We start from the raw sequence: 15,783 nt of genomic DNA, 5'->3' as shown, positions 1-15,783 counted from the left end.
TGAATACCACGTGGTGGAGCTTGGGATCATATTAGGAGGGTGTAAAGGTTAGGCACTACAGGGTGGAGGGGGTGACAAATTGGCTTCTGGTCCTAAGATCATGCACTAACCAGTAGGTCCCGTTTGACTTTTTAATGGGAAGGATGAGGGATTACAAGAGGACTGGCAGGGGTGAGCAGCCCTGCTTTTTCAGGGTGAGAAGTTTGATGCCCTTAATGTCCTCCTGCTTGAGGGAATACTGTCTTTTTCTGGGAGATGCTAAGTCCCTTCTGAACTGGATAACAATAGGAGGGACATGGATTGCTTTCCCAGGCAGTTCTGTTTCTCAGATCTTGGAGTCCACTTGACTTTTTAACTCTGAGAGGACTGACTCTAGAGTGCTTTCAGTCCGTGCTAACACCATACTTAATGCCACGATATTTTCAATGGGGCTTATTATGTGGATTTGGGCACCTGATGCCTTTAGGAAGTCTCTTCCCAGAAGTAAGGTGGGACACTCTAGTCTGACTACAAATTGATGACTAAAAAGAATACTGCCAATGTGGCAGGGGAGAGCTGGATAAGGTCCCCAAGGATTCCCATCTACCCGGATTAGAGAAAGAGGGCCAGAGTGAGTGGTTAAGACTGAACACGGGGCTCTCACATCAATTAGAAAATCAGTGGCCCTACCCACCCTGTCAAGGGTCACTGAGGGCTCACCGAGCTCGATGTTTTGCATAAGGCCTGGGCCCCTACAGTCCCCATCAGAGGCGACCACTTGGGCTCTTGGGGAGGACTTGCTCTCCCTTGGAGCTTGATGAACTCCAGGGTCCAGGGTCTAGCCTTCCACATCTTGGGCAGGGCCCGGGGAGTTCTTTCCCTTCTTGGGGCTCCCTCCATCCTTGGGGCTCTCTTCACCCTCAAGGACACTCTTTTCTCGAGTGTCCTGGCTCTCCACAATGGTGGCAGTTTCCAGGCAGCTTCTGCCCAGGGTGGCCCTGAGTGGGCTGCTTACAACTTCCAAGTAAATCTATGAGCCTTGCCGTGTTCCAGTCTCTCCTTCCTTTCACCTCCTCTATTGTCCTGTTCCAATTATGAAAGACAGAGAAGGAAGCATTCATGAGTTCGTGGGCATCTGGGGCCCTGAAAACATTTTCTGCAGCTTCCTTCTTATGTCTGAGGCTGACTGCCCTATAAAAGGTGACTTTAACATGACTTGCCCCTCCTCAGAGTCTGAATTTATGTTGGTTTGCTTTTTCTTCCAGTCTCCCCTGAGATAAAGTGGAATTTTCCTTGTCTTCCTGTGCTATGCTTTGTAATTTACAGGCTTGACAATACACTTTCTCATATCCTCAATTAGACAAGTAATCATCATATAGTCCCTGCCTCAGGATCTTATTGTCCCCTCTGATAGTTCCAGTGAGGGCCTGTGTTAGGGACAGCTTTAGGCCCCACCCTATACCAGGCTGGCTGCTGCCCTTGCAGTTTCTCTGTGTGCCCTTGTGCTTCTGCCAAGAATCTCTGTTTCTCCTCAGGAGTGCAGCAAGAGGAGAGAATGACTTGTCTATCTCCCAAGGTAAGCTCATAAGTCAGGATCAGATTTTTTAATGCTTCCATAAATGTGGAGAGGTTCTCAGGAAATTTCCCTAATTGTCTCTTACCCTGTGCTAGAGCTGTCATAGAGAATGGGACGTGGACGCTTATAATATATATAATGTATCTTGGAGAGGATACATTCTGTTTTCACCAAATTTTTCCCTTTCTTCTCTGAAGAGTAGAAGGGAGCTTCCCTGAGAGTACTCCCTACTCGGCTTGAATAAGGGGGTGGTGCAATGAGCATAGGCAGTTCCCTGCCTTTTTTCTAAAAGTCAGGAATCCAAGGGAACCTCTAGCCCTGAGGGCTTGGGGTCTGGGTCCTAGTCTCTGCATTCCAACCTATATTGGGGCCAAGCAACAGTACAAAAAAAATTAGCTTTTGCCTTATTAATTCAGTGGTTGGTAGGTCATTCTAATTCTTCAAGAGGCATTCTGGTGGGCTGTCAACTGGAATGCTGGATACACTGCCCATATTTCTGAAAGGAGAGAGTGAATAGGGTAGTCGCTCACTGAGGCATGGCATCCCATAGCCTTCAGTTGAGGAAATCCCCAGCAAAATGTTCTCATCCTGGGTGTCCACATGGAAGAGAACTTGAGACTCGGGAGACATGGTGGGTTGGGTGCATCCTTTGGCTCCTGAGCCAGACTCAGAGGGCTGGTGAGCTAGGCTTCTCACCCTGATGGCTCCAAGCCAGACCTCTGTTCCTTTCCCACCCCTCAAGGAAGGGGATTTTCTGGAAGGCCTTGCTTATGACTCTATCCAAGAACCACCATTAGCAGAGAGCTTGGACAGAAGGAATTTCTGCTCCCCCAATTCTTAACCCCAGACTCCTCCTGGGGAGGAGGGTTCTTATCATGAGGAGAGTGACAAGGGGAGTTTCTGAGAGCAGCCCCTAGGCCATCTGCAGAGAAGAAGATGGGAAAATATATCTCTCAAAATGTCCTTGTGGTGGGGTGGGGGGTCGGGGGTAGTTTGTGGTTTGCTGAGAGAAAAGAAGAGGGCAGAGCCAAGGATAAATATCTTCAGGGGTAATATAAGGGCCAACAGTAGGACTAAAGAGTATGTATGCTGGTTTGAAAGGATGTACGTCCCTTAGAAAAGCCAGGTTTTAATCTAAATCCCATTTTGTAAAGACAGAATAATCCCTATTCAATACTGTATGTTTGAATCTGTAATCAAATCATCTCCCTGGAAACGTAACCCAATCAAGAGTGTTTGTTAAAATGGATTAGGGGAGATGTGTCTCCACCCATTTGGGTGAGTCTTGACTGGCTTACTGAAGTCCTATAAATAGGAAACATTTTGGAGAATGAGAGAGATTTGGAGAGAGCAGAGAAGCCCAGTAACTGGTGACCTTTGGAGATGAAGAGGGAAAACACCTCCTGGGGAGCTTCATGAAACAGGAAGCCAGGAGAGAAAGCTAGCAGATGATGCCTTACTCACCATGTGCCCTTCCAGCTGACAGAGAAACTGTGACTGTGTTTGCCATGTCCCTTCCACTTGAAAAAGAAGCCCTGAGCTTCACCAACCTTCTTGAACCAAGGTATCTTTCCCTGGATGCCTTAGATTGGACATTTCTATAGACTTGCTTTAATGGGGACATTTTCTCTGCCTTAGAACTGCAAAATAGCAACTTATTAAATTCCCTCCCCTTTAAAAGCCATTCTGTTTCTGGTATATTGCATTCCGGAAGCTAGCAAACTAGAACAGTATGGTTCCACAAGAAGTCTTGAGATTGATTACCCTGCAATAAACCCAACACCCTAGAGAGGAAGAAGTGGGCCACTGTTAGAGCAGAATGAGAAGGAAATAGTGGAAAGAAGACTCTTTCAAAACTAGGATGAGGAAGGGACAGAAGACAGTGAGAATCCTCACTAATCATTGGTCCTGACTTAGGAGAGAGAGTCAGACTTGGGGCCCAGACAAGACTATCCAAGAGAGAATCAAGGGGTTTGGCCATAGTCAGGATCTTAGGGGAAAAAACATCAGAGTAAGGGAAGAGAAAGACAAGGAGTACCCCAAAGGAAAAGACAAGAGGTGGATGTGGTGAGGACCGGAAGGAGGGAGGGGCAGGAAAAGGAAATATGAGTTAATAATGTTTCTGAGGGGTCTGATGTATCACCCAGGCTCCCAGGGGAAAAATGAGGATAACAATCGCCAGGAAAAGAAAGATAAGGAGAAAGGGCCAAACAATGTGACAGGAATCAATGTCGAGGGGCATGACTTATGAAGCACAGTTTCTGTGGATTGGTGCCTTATGTAGAAAATGAGTACTCCTGGCTGGCTCACCAAAAAGATATAACCAGAGCCCTGCCAACACTGGAGCTGAGCTCTGCTCCAGGCTCAGAGTCTTGCCACAAGAAAGAATTCCAGGATGAGAGAGAAAGTGAAAGCAAACAGCAAGATTTGTTGAAGGAAGAGTATATGCTAAGGGAATTAGCACAGGTGTGCTCAAGACGAGACATACTTTGGAGTGGGTAAGGTTGGTTGGTTTTTAGGGGTTTTAGCCCATAGTAATTATTTTTTGCCCTGCGATTGTCAGGTGTTCATATTGTCTCAAAGAATTGATTACTACCTGCACTTGTGGCTTTCTTATTATGTGCTTGTCACGTTGTTTCGAAGAGTTCTTTCTGTTGGCCTGATAGGAAACTAGTTTGCCACCTTCACAGCTGGAGCTAGTGGTAAGGTCATGTCTCAATTCATCCTGGGGTGCTGGCAGTGAAACTCTTAATGCTTTTCACAGTGAGGTAGAAGGCATGACCTCCTGCCTCAGGAAGAACAATAATTGAGGAGGGGAGGAGTGTGACATGAGATTGGTGAAGCAAGTGGAACCAAATAATATAGGACCTTATAGTGATAAGGGTCTAGTCAGGAAAGAGAAATTATACCAGTTATTTTAACAGAAAACTTAACATAAATAATTGTTAACTGGTTAACTGAATTTTTTTAAAAAAAAGCATTCATTAAACTATCATGATGGTAGCAACCTCAGGAAGCAGGTACCACTCCTAGGGAGCAAAGAGAAGAGGTTGGTATTATTAAAACATAAAAGTTTAGAAGATACTGAGTCCCATCCTGGTCAAGATGGTAGAGTGTGATGTTCAGGGATCTGTTCTCCCCCCCTCCCCATAAGCTTTGAACAACCGGCAAGAACTACCAGAAACATCTTTCTCCAGGCCCCAGAAAATTGTTTAAGGATTGCAATAACAAAGTGAGTGCCAAGATCGAGTAAAAGTCTTCTTAAAAATGGTAGGATCACATGGACTCCTGGCTGGCCCCTCCCTGGTCCCAGTTTTGGAGGGAGCAGAGTAACATTCATGCATATGCTAGGAGCACGAATGACTGGCCCAATCACCATCCCAGGATTTACCTTGCACAAAGAAGGTAGATCAGTGAGCTTTCTCACAGAATACTGAGGGAGATCAGTCAAGTCATGCTGCCTGGGACAAGTAATTGCTCACTGGAGAATATACAATTCAATTTCAGACCACATGGGAACTGCTGGAGGAAGGAGCATTTGTAATTTATAAATGGAGGATATTCTTAGTGACACACCTGCATGCCCAAAATACATGCCCAGACACATGATCAGGAAAGATCAGGAAGGCACCTACACTTTGGCCTGGAGCTATTCTCTAAACTCATTGTATACATAAACCCTGAAGGAGAGCACTTGCATAGTTGACCTGAAAAGACTTGGGAAAGTATAGTCTTTATTTCCTTCTTCTTCATCTTCTTCTTTTTTTTTTTTTTTAGCTCCTGGCATTCAAGGAAAACTTGACACTAACCAGATACAAGCTTAAGGAACAGACTGAGTCTTAATTCCAGTGATAACACATTAAAATATCAAAATTTCCAGGTTTCAGCAGAAGGTTACAAAACAAAACATACAAAGAAACAGAAAACCATGGCCCAGGCAAAGGAGAAGATTAAACTGTTAGAGACCATCAATGAGGACAACCAGAGCTGGTACATACCAGACAAAGACTTTTTAAAAGTGGTCTTAAATATGCTAAAAAACTAAAGGAAAACATGGACAAAGAACTAAAAGAATACAGGAAAATGACAGGTGAATCCAAAGAGCATATCAATAGAGAGATGTAAATTATGAAAAGAAGCCAAAGCTGGAGACCACAGTAACATAAATTTAAAATTCCCTAAAGGGATTTGTCGTGGTCAGGTTCATGTGTCAATTTAGCCATGTGGTGGTACCTGTCTGTCTGGTTGGGCAAGCGCTGGCCTGTATGTTGCTATGAGGACGTCCCATAGAATTAAATCATGATCACATCGGCTGCATCCACAGCTGATTGCATTTGTAATCAGCCAAGGGGAGTGTCTTCTGCAATGAGTGATACTTAATCTAATTACTGGAAGGCTTTTAAGGAGGATTCAGAAGAGACAATTTCTTTTCCTGCTTTGGCCAGCGAGCCTCTCCTATGGCTGACCCTTCATTGGAGTTGTCAGCTTCACAGTCTGTCCTACAGATTTTGACTCTACATTCCCATGGTTACATGAGACACTTTTGTAAATTTTATATCTATGGATATTTCCTACTGACTCTGTTTCTCTAGAGAACCTTAGCTAATACAGGGTTTAATGGTAGATTGGAGCAGGCAGAAGAAAGAATCAGTGAATTTGAAGATAACATAATTGAAATAATTCTATCTGAGGAACTGACAGAAGAGACAATAAGGAAAAGTAAACATAACCTGAGGAACCTTTGGGACACCATCAGGCATAACAATATATGCATTGTGAGAGAGTCCCAAAAGGAGAAGAATGAGAGAAAGGGCAAAGAGAACATTCAAAGAAATAATGGCTGAAAACTTTCCATATTTAATAAAGGACATGAATGTACACATCCAAGATGCTCAAGAAACTCCAAATAGGACTAACTTAAGCAGACCCACCCTGGAGCATATTATAATCAGCCTGTCAAAGGCCAAAGATAGAGAATTCTGAAAGCCCCCAAGGTTCATGTACAAAAAAGCCTCAATAAGATTAAATGCTTATTTCTCATAGGAAACCATGGAGGCAAGAAGACAGTAGGATGATATATTTAAAGTGCTGCAACCAAAAGGTTGCCAACCAAGAATTTTGAAAGACAGCAAAACTGTCTTTCAAAAATGAGGAACAGATTGGAGAGTGACATCATCAAGATGGTCATGGAAGACATCCCCCCAAAAAATCTCCACTCAGATACAATTAATAAAAGGACAAATCTCACTTGCTTGGAACTCTGGAGGATAATAGTGACTGGAGAAAGACTCTACAAATGCTAAATGGAAGAGAAGAAAAAAAGAACACCAAAAGAAAAAGAAGGTATGAGATTTGCAACTCAGACCTGCCACTAATAGCCATTCTAGTGGGTGTGAAATGGTATCTCATTGTGACTTTTATTTGTATTCTCTGATGGCTAATAATATTGATCATCTTTTCATGTACTTTTGGCCATTTGAATATCCTCTTTGGAAAAATGCCTATTCAAGTCTTTTGACCATAATTTGGCAGGGCTCTTTGTCTTTTTGTTGTTGAATTTTAGGACTTCTTTAGAGATTCTGGAAACTAGATTTTTATCAGATATGTGGTTTCCAAATATTTTCTTCCATTGTGTAGGTTGTATTTTTAATTTCTTGAAGTCCTTTGATGTGCAAAATTTTTAATTTTGATGAGATCCCATTTACCTATTTTTTTTCTCTTGTTGCTTGTGCATTGGGTGTAAATATATGGAAGTTAAATAACACATCCTTAAACGATCAGTGGGCTAAAGAAGAAATAACAAAGTGTGCTAGTTAGAATCCGTTGTGTACTCTAGAAAACCTAAGTCTTTAAATCTCACTCAATATTGTTGGGTGGGATATTTTTTATTGTTTCCATGTAGATGTGACCACCAAAATGTGGGTGATAACATTTGATTAGATAGTTTCCATGGAGATGTGTCTCCACCCATTCAAGGAACCAAGCAACCAAGAAAGGGTTGCTTCCTGGAGCCTTTTAAGAAGGAACCATTTTGGAAGATGCTTCAGCGCCAACAGAACCAACAGAGCCCACACAGTCAGATGCCTTTGGAAGGAAAGTGGCCCCAGGGGAGCTTTATACAATGTGGAGAGAAATTTAGCAGATATCCCATGTGCCTTTCCTGCTGAGATAGGTGTCAAGAATGCAAAAATCCCAGCAGACACCAGCCACGTGACAATACCCAGCTGACAGAGCTGTTCTGGGCAGTATCAGCCATTCTTGTGTGAAGGTAACCTTTTATTGGTGCCTTGATTGAGACATTTCCATGGCCTTAGAACTGTAAACTTGCAACTTATAAATTCCCTTTTTAAAAGCCATTTCTGGTATATTGTATTCTGGCAGCTTAGAAACTAAAACAACGGGAAAACAATAAATATCTTGAGAAGAATGAAAAGGAGGAACACAACATATAAAACTCATGGGATGCTGTGCAGGCAGTGTTGAGAGGGAAATTTTCAGCCCTAAGTGCTTATGTTAAAAAGAGAAGAAAGAGCTAAAATCAAAGACCTAACTGTATGACTGGAGGAGCTAGAAAAAGAACAGCAAACCAAATCCAAAGCAAGCAGAAGGAAAGAAATAAGTAAGATTAGAGCAGAAACAAATGAAATAGAGAATAAAAAAACAATAGAGAGCATTGAAAAGTCAAACGTTGTTTTTGTTTAAAGATCAATAAAATTGACAAACCCTTAACTAGACCGACAAAGAAGAAAAGAGAGAGAGTGAAGATACAAATAAAACCAATGATAAGCAAGGGGACATTACCACTGATCCCACAGAAATAAAAAGATGCCTATTTCTCCCTTCAGTTTTGTCAGCATTTGCCTCATTATTTTGGGGCATGTGGTTAGGTGCATAAATATTTATGATTGCTGTTTCCTCTTGGTGTCTCAACCCTTTTATTAACATATAGTGTCCTTCTTCGCCTCTTATAACAGGTTTTAACTTAATGTCTATTTTCTCCATTAATAGCATAACTACCGCAGCTCTTTTTTGGTTACTATTTGCATGGATAATCTTTTTCCATCCTTTCACTTTTCAATCTATTTTGGGCCTAAAGTGAGCGTCTTGTAAACATCATATAGTTTGATCATGCTTTTTTATCCATTCTGCCAACTGTGTCTTTTGATTGGGAAGTTTAATCCATTAACATTCAGTGTTATTACTGTAAAGGCTGTACTTATTTCAGCCATTTTATCCTTTGGGTTAAATTTTTAGTCTCTCTTTTTTTGTAATATCTTTTTTGTCTCTCTTTTCCTTTATGGCAAACTCCTTTTTTGTATAGTTGATATTTTGTGAGGTAGCTGACTGATCCCCTTCTTATTTCCATTTCTGTATATTTAAAAAATACTTTCCCTGTTTTTACTATGGGGTTTGTATTATACAACCTACATTTATAAACTACTAATGTGAAAAGATACCAACTTAGCTTCAATAGCATATATGTTCTCTGCTTCCATATCCGTTTCCCCTCTTATGTTGTTTTTGTCCCACATTACCTCTTTATTTTTATTTATTTATTTATTTATTTTTTGCATTGGCAGGCACCAGGAATCGAACTTGGGTCTCCAGCATGGCAGGCGAGAACTCAGCCTGCTGAGCCACCGTGGCCTACCCACCTCTTTATGTTCACATGTCCATTATCAAGAAATATAACTTTTTCTTGTTCAATCATGTTTTGACTTTTATAGGAATTAAAGAGTAGAGTTGTATATTGAGGATACAGTATTATTGTGATCTCCCTTTACCCTTTTAGATGCCTGTACTGAAGATCTTCACTCTCTCTCCTTTCAAACTGAAGAACTCCCTTTAGTAATTCTTGTAGGGCAAGTCTTTTGTGGATGAACTCTCTCAGTTTTTGTTTATCTGAATATTTTAAACTCTCCCTTATTTTTTTTTTTTTTGGCTTTTATAAAGGGGATTTATTAGGTTACAAATTTACTGTTCTTAAGCCATGAAAATACCTCAATTAAGGCATCGACAAGATACCTGAACTCTGAAAAAGGCCACTGGTGTCTGGAGCACCTTGTCAGCTGGGAATGCACATGGCTGGCATCTGCTGGTCCTTGCTCCCAGTGTGTTGCTTTCAGCTCTGAGTCCAGTGGCTTTTTCTCTGTGTCCCAAGGTTTTAGAAACTCCAGGGTGTTTCCCTTTCAAAGCATGTGTTTCTCTTCAAAATGTCTCTTTTATAAAGGACTACAGTAAGCACATTAAGATCCATCTTGAATGGGTGGGGTCATGTCTCCATGTAAACAATCTAATCAAAAGTTCCCACCCAGAACAGGTCTGCACCCATAAAACTGGATTAAAATATGTTGGCTTTCTGGGATAATAACAGTTTCATACCAGCACAACCACCAAGTGGACATGGAAATTCAGATACCAGGATGCTATGGGCCAAAATACACAGAATATCTCTCATCAAATTTCCAGTATATAAAACTGAATTTTGTCTTTACTTTGGAATGTCTGACCTTGCTAAATTTACTAATAGCCTCTAATATTTTCAATAAACTTAATACAAAACTACAAAAGTAGTTTTCTGCTTTCTGCTTTTTCTTTCAACCCTTTGACTTGTTACACTAAGTCCACCATTATATCTAGATAATGGAAGTGATGAGAGAAGACTGTCGTTTCTTGGTCTCTCTTTAGGATAAATCAATAACTCTCTGAATGCTTCAAAAAATATGAGCTGTAGTGGTGAGAACAGACATACTTCTAGAGGCCCAATTTCCATAGGAAAGAATTCAACTGTCTTATACAATCACAAAATTAGCTCAAAGGTTTTCATATATACAGCCTCTGGATCATAATTTTTCTAGAATTAATGCCAATGACTGGATTTCCACACCTGGGTTGTCTTAATGGCATTGCCTATGTGTCCGACGCTGTTCCGTCTGGCTTCCGATTATCCCCGCCGCCGAGGGAGGGAAGGAAAAGGAAACAGGCACGGACACAATACTCACAGTCGATTCGAGTGCTAATCTTTACTGGGGTTAAGCTTTCATTTTCGAATACAGTTTCCACACAGGGAGAAACCCCGTGGGGGACAACCTCCTTGCGGCCGTCAGGCACGGCTCTCCGCGGGTTGTCTCCCCCACTCTACCCGGGTAACTTCTTATATACACAGATCATACCCAATGAACAGCTACTACGTGTGCAGGGGTGATTGGGGGAATGGGTGAAGCGGATACATGTGTCATAGGCGGAAGCAGGATGCGGGCGCCATCTTGGCTCACTCGATGGGCGGGGGGAACTCTAGAGCAGGCTGCAACATGTCCACTAGGCCAAACCCGGAAAGCGGCTCTCTACATCTCCCCCTTTTTGTTTTTATAACAGGCATGGTCCGTAGACCGTATTCTTGCACCCAGTGTCTCCATTGATGATAGTGCTCCCGTGGGCCTGAGTGGCTCACAACATGTTTTGGTGCTTTGGGGAGTCTGGACTAGATTCGCGTCATCACACGACGGAACCTCTGGCACCGACCAGAATGCTCACCTCATATAGAGACCGGAGAGTCCGTGAACTGGAAACCACGTGACTTCTCCCTGCAGTGCTTAGCCTCGCAACTGGGTCAAGCGGGGATATTGAGAGCGACAGCCAGGGCAACGAAAATGCTGCGGAGGCCTCGGTGCAATGGCTAGAGCCAAGTCCAGTCTGGCCAGGACTGCGACCGCAGCTCCACCGTCGAGGCGGCTAGGCGCGCAAAATTAACAGCCTCTGGTGTCTTGCTAAACATGGGTAGTGGCCAGGGAGTTTGCAACAAACCTTGCTGACAAGAGCCTTGCCCCAGGTGACTCAGACGGGCCATCCATCGGGGAGATATACACACCGGCATCTGACTTGGAAGACATAGCTAACATGGTAGAGACACGCAGCTGCTGTTGAGATTGAAACAATCGTTCCAACAGACTTTTGACCACTACTAGCCCCACCAATAACCCGAAAAATAGAAGAACCCAGGTGGTCAAGTTAGGCCATGAGAACCAGGAGGTGAGTCCATTCCACAAACCCTGGATTACATCCCCGAGACTAGACAGGTCAAACGTAACGGGTTTTAACTGAATGTCCCCTATCTTATCAAGACTCGTTTCTATCTGCTGGGAGAGATTACGGAATGTCGGGAGATAAGTATTTTGCAGCCAGGCTTTAACGCTGGCAGAGGTTTTGGTCACATTGGCTCTGACCTGGGTGACACAGAGTTTAAAGACAATCCAGCGAGTGTCACATATTTCCTGGACCACTTTCCAGAGTCCGTCTATTTCAAGTCCCAGTTCATCTATTTCAGACTGGAGCTGTAATATCGCTTGGGAGTTTAAGTCAATTTGTTGACTCTGGGCCCGCAGTGCGTCTCGAGTAGCATTGGCTAAGTTGTTGACAGCTTCCATCGTCAGGGCGATCTGGTCCGAGGTCCAGGCGTGGAGGACCGCGTCTCCAACTGCAGGGATGAACAAAGAGGCAGCAAGGCCCCCCGCGCGCAGCAGCCAATTTTTTACATTCCTTTTAGTCCTGGAAGGCACTACAGGGTTAGAGAATTGAAAGTTTTTTGTAGAGATAGCTTGAGTGACTGGGCCAACCCAATCAGACGTATTAACGGGGACCCAGACATAGCTGGGGCGGTAAACCAGAATGGCGAAGACAGGATACCCGCTCCAGCATCCTGATAAAGTACAAGGGGTGGCAGAACAATTAAAGGTAGGGTTCATGGAGAGTAGAAAGGCAAAAGGAGGTTGTACGCAGGCTTCCCTGTGTAGAGGAAAGGAACAGTTAGTATCAGCGTATGACTCCTTAGGGTTTAAGAGGGAGCACTCGGTTGCATTCTTAGATGCGTCCGTGGAAGTGTTGGCAATGGTGCCATTCAGAAGGTTGAGATACCGCAGATCCACACAGGCCCCTAGGGGATTGCACACCATATGTTGTGCCCAAGTCTGGACCTTGGAGGTGTAGGGGTTAACCAAGGCGTGACGACATTGGGAGAGGGCAGCCCACTGACTTCCCTCTGAGTAATTTGCCAAGGGTGTGGTGGTGTAGGCGTGAGGGTCAGTGGACCAAACCCACCAGTCATCACCTAGGCGACGCGGGCGAGGCGAGGACATACACCGGTGCCATGTAAAGTCCTGCATCGTGGCTACCTGAGAAAGGTCATGCTCACATGGGGGAAAAGGGGGGGAGGGAGCGTCCCAGTCTTCATTACACGAACACACAACGGGTCGGAACCCTGTAAGATTGAGGCATCGCTTCGTCACGTTTTTCTCCAGGAGGCCTTGACAAGAGAGGGAAAGGTCGGTCGCATTGAGAAACTCAAACAGCACACCTGAAGGCACGTTATCACAACCTGTAAGACAAGTCCGGTTAGACCGAGAGGAGCAGTTTGCAATGGAGAGGTTGGCAAAAGAGAAAATGAGTGTGCCATCGGTAAGCGGGAAGGTCTCATTAAAGGTGAAAAGTGACACATTTCGAGCAGAAGGCATATGAGTTAGACCGGGCGTAAAGGTGCGTGTATAGAATCGGGGGGACACGGGGGAACCGGCTGAAAAAGGAGCTAGTGTTGGTGGGTGGTGCCAAAGACCCCAGAGGAAAGAATCTTCGCCCTGGATTACTGCGAACACACTGAAAAGGCAAAAGCATACTAGAAGGAAGTTAGCAGTAGAAGGGGCGGGGTTAGGCAGAGCGGCCCCTCCTCCGACCAGCACTCGGGGAATTCCGGGTTTCCTTCCGGGTTTTGTAACGAAGGGCCATGGAGGTTACCCGAGCCGGCCACTGGGGGGAGTCCGCTACAGGGACCAAAGGCGGAAGCATTAAAACTCCTCCCCGGATGTCTCCGCGCGGTCGTGGGCGCGGGTGGGGCGGAAGGCTGTGCGGGCTTTTCTAGAGCAATCAGTGGGGGCTCGTCAGGCCCTTCGCTCTCACAATGCTCTGACTCTGAGTCGGAACTGTCCGAGCTGGCGTTTGGCTCCGGCGGCCTGCCCTTACACGAGCCGTCCGTGGAGGATGCTGACCGGGAGTCTCGTAATGCATCTCGGGCTTGTTCTAAAACAAGGGTCGGACCGAGGCCCGACATGGCCTCCGCCTCAAGACAGGCGCGGACGGTTTCCCATATGGGGACTAAAATTGGGTCCATGCATAAACCTGTCCTACGCGCTCGATCGATATCATGACCGAGCTTTATCCAACAAGACAAGGTAAGACATCCGGTATGCTTAAACCAGGGAGCAAAGGTGGCAACATCCTCAAGGAATCGCAGGAGGGAGCCTTTTCGCACTAAGATGCCTCTCTGCTTTAACAGTGTTTTCAAGGGAGATAACAAGGGTGAACTTTCAGACTGCCCCATTCCTGCAGTCGGCGCTAGCTTCAAGCGTGCTCGATGACGTCTATCGAGCCCTTCCCCCGGGGCGGCCTGAGAACCCACGGGCCCTAACCCTCACGTAATAAAGAAGCACTCACCCCTTCACGGTGATCAGGCGCGAAGGCCGGCCGGAGTCCGTGCACGGTGCTGGAAAAGGTTCCCCGTACGGGCCACCACTTGTCTGACGCTGTTCCGTCTGGCTTCCGATTATCCCCGCCGCCGAGGGAGGGAAGGAAAAGGAAACAGGCACGGACACAATACTCACAGTCGATTCGAGTGCTAATCTTTACTGGGGTTAAGCTTTCATTTTCGAATACAGTTTCCACACAGGGAGAAACCCCGTGGGGGACAACCTCCTTGCGGCCGTCAGGCACGGCTCTCCGCGGGTTGTCTCCCCCACTCTACCCGGGTAACTTCTTATATACACAGATCATACCCAATGAACAGCTACTACGTGTGCAGGGGTGATTGGGGGAATGGGTGAAGCGGATACATGTGTCATAGGCGGAAGCAGGATGCGGGCGCCATCTTGGCTCACTCGATGGGCGGGGGGAACTCTAGAGCAGGCTGCAACATGTCCACTAGGCCAAACCCGGAAAGCGGCTCTCTACACCTATGGATTCTGTACACTTTAGAATTGACTACCTCTTATTACTGAGACAATTCTTTCAGTGGGTTCTGACTTGATACTCCCTAATTGGCCCTTAATGAGGGGAAATGGGAACTATCTCTACCTCAGTCTGACTGAATGGGATGTTGTGGGCATGACTCTCACCCACTAATATTCTAGTCATCAAGATGAAGTATTGTTTCCTCTAAGATCAGAAACAAAGCAAACATATCTGTTCCTACCCTTCAGATGAGTTACTGACAGAAAATTTCACTCATCTATTTGAGGCAACCACAGAATCATATACATTTATTTTTGAAGACTCACAAATCATACACTTCCTACATTCTCCTATCCCTAAACCGATGGCATTCCCATCACTGATCTCCACAACTCAGGCCTCAAATGCTCAATATTTGTCCAGCCCCGTTAAGCACTATTATACATAGAGGTACAATAACTGATGCCCACAAGTTCCATTTACTAAACAGATGGTTTCCCATGATTTTACATTGAATACCTTATCTATCATTAAATTTCTGGATCTCACACAAGGAGACTCACCCTTCTATGAAGGACTTTCCCCTCTGATTCATGTTTCCATGGTTATTCTAAACTGAGTTTAGTTTAAGACACCAATGCTTGTGTTACACTGTATGATAAGGCATGGTGATTACATCCCTGGTGACCCATGGAGTTACACTATCTTTAAGGGAATACATTAAGTACAGACAGAATCTATCACATGTGATTTCTCTAGGTTGGTTACCACACAGAGTGGCAAATGAACACTGTCCACTTCCACTGGATTTATAATTTCTGCCATATGATAATGCGACCATCTACTTAAGGGCTTTAATACAGAGGTGACATTCACATATTCCCTCCTAGTCTGCCTAGGATAGATAATTTCCTTAGGCTAAGTGAAATAGTACAAATGGCTAAAAGCAATATCATATTGAATAAAAACATAGTGTTTCTTCAGTATGTGTTCTTTGGTTTGTTTTAAAGTTAAATAAATGACTGAAATCTCTTCTGCATTCAAAACATTTATATTGAGAGTTCTCTCATTCTATTTAAGGTCATAATATTGACTGAAGGCTTACCCACACTGATGAGACTCATAGGGTTTCTCTCAAGTTTGAAAAATTTAATGTTGTCTGAAGTTGGAAAATTAAGGTTTTTCCAATATAGATGGTGTTCTTATGGCTTCTGTTCACTTATGTTATGTTAGCT

This window comes from Tamandua tetradactyla, chromosome 7 (assembly GCF_023851605.1).
Source record: "Tamandua tetradactyla isolate mTamTet1 chromosome 7, mTamTet1.pri, whole genome shotgun sequence".
Classification (NCBI taxonomy): domain Eukaryota; kingdom Metazoa; phylum Chordata; class Mammalia; order Pilosa; family Myrmecophagidae; genus Tamandua; species Tamandua tetradactyla.
Note: the sequence above shows the minus strand (reverse complement) of the source record.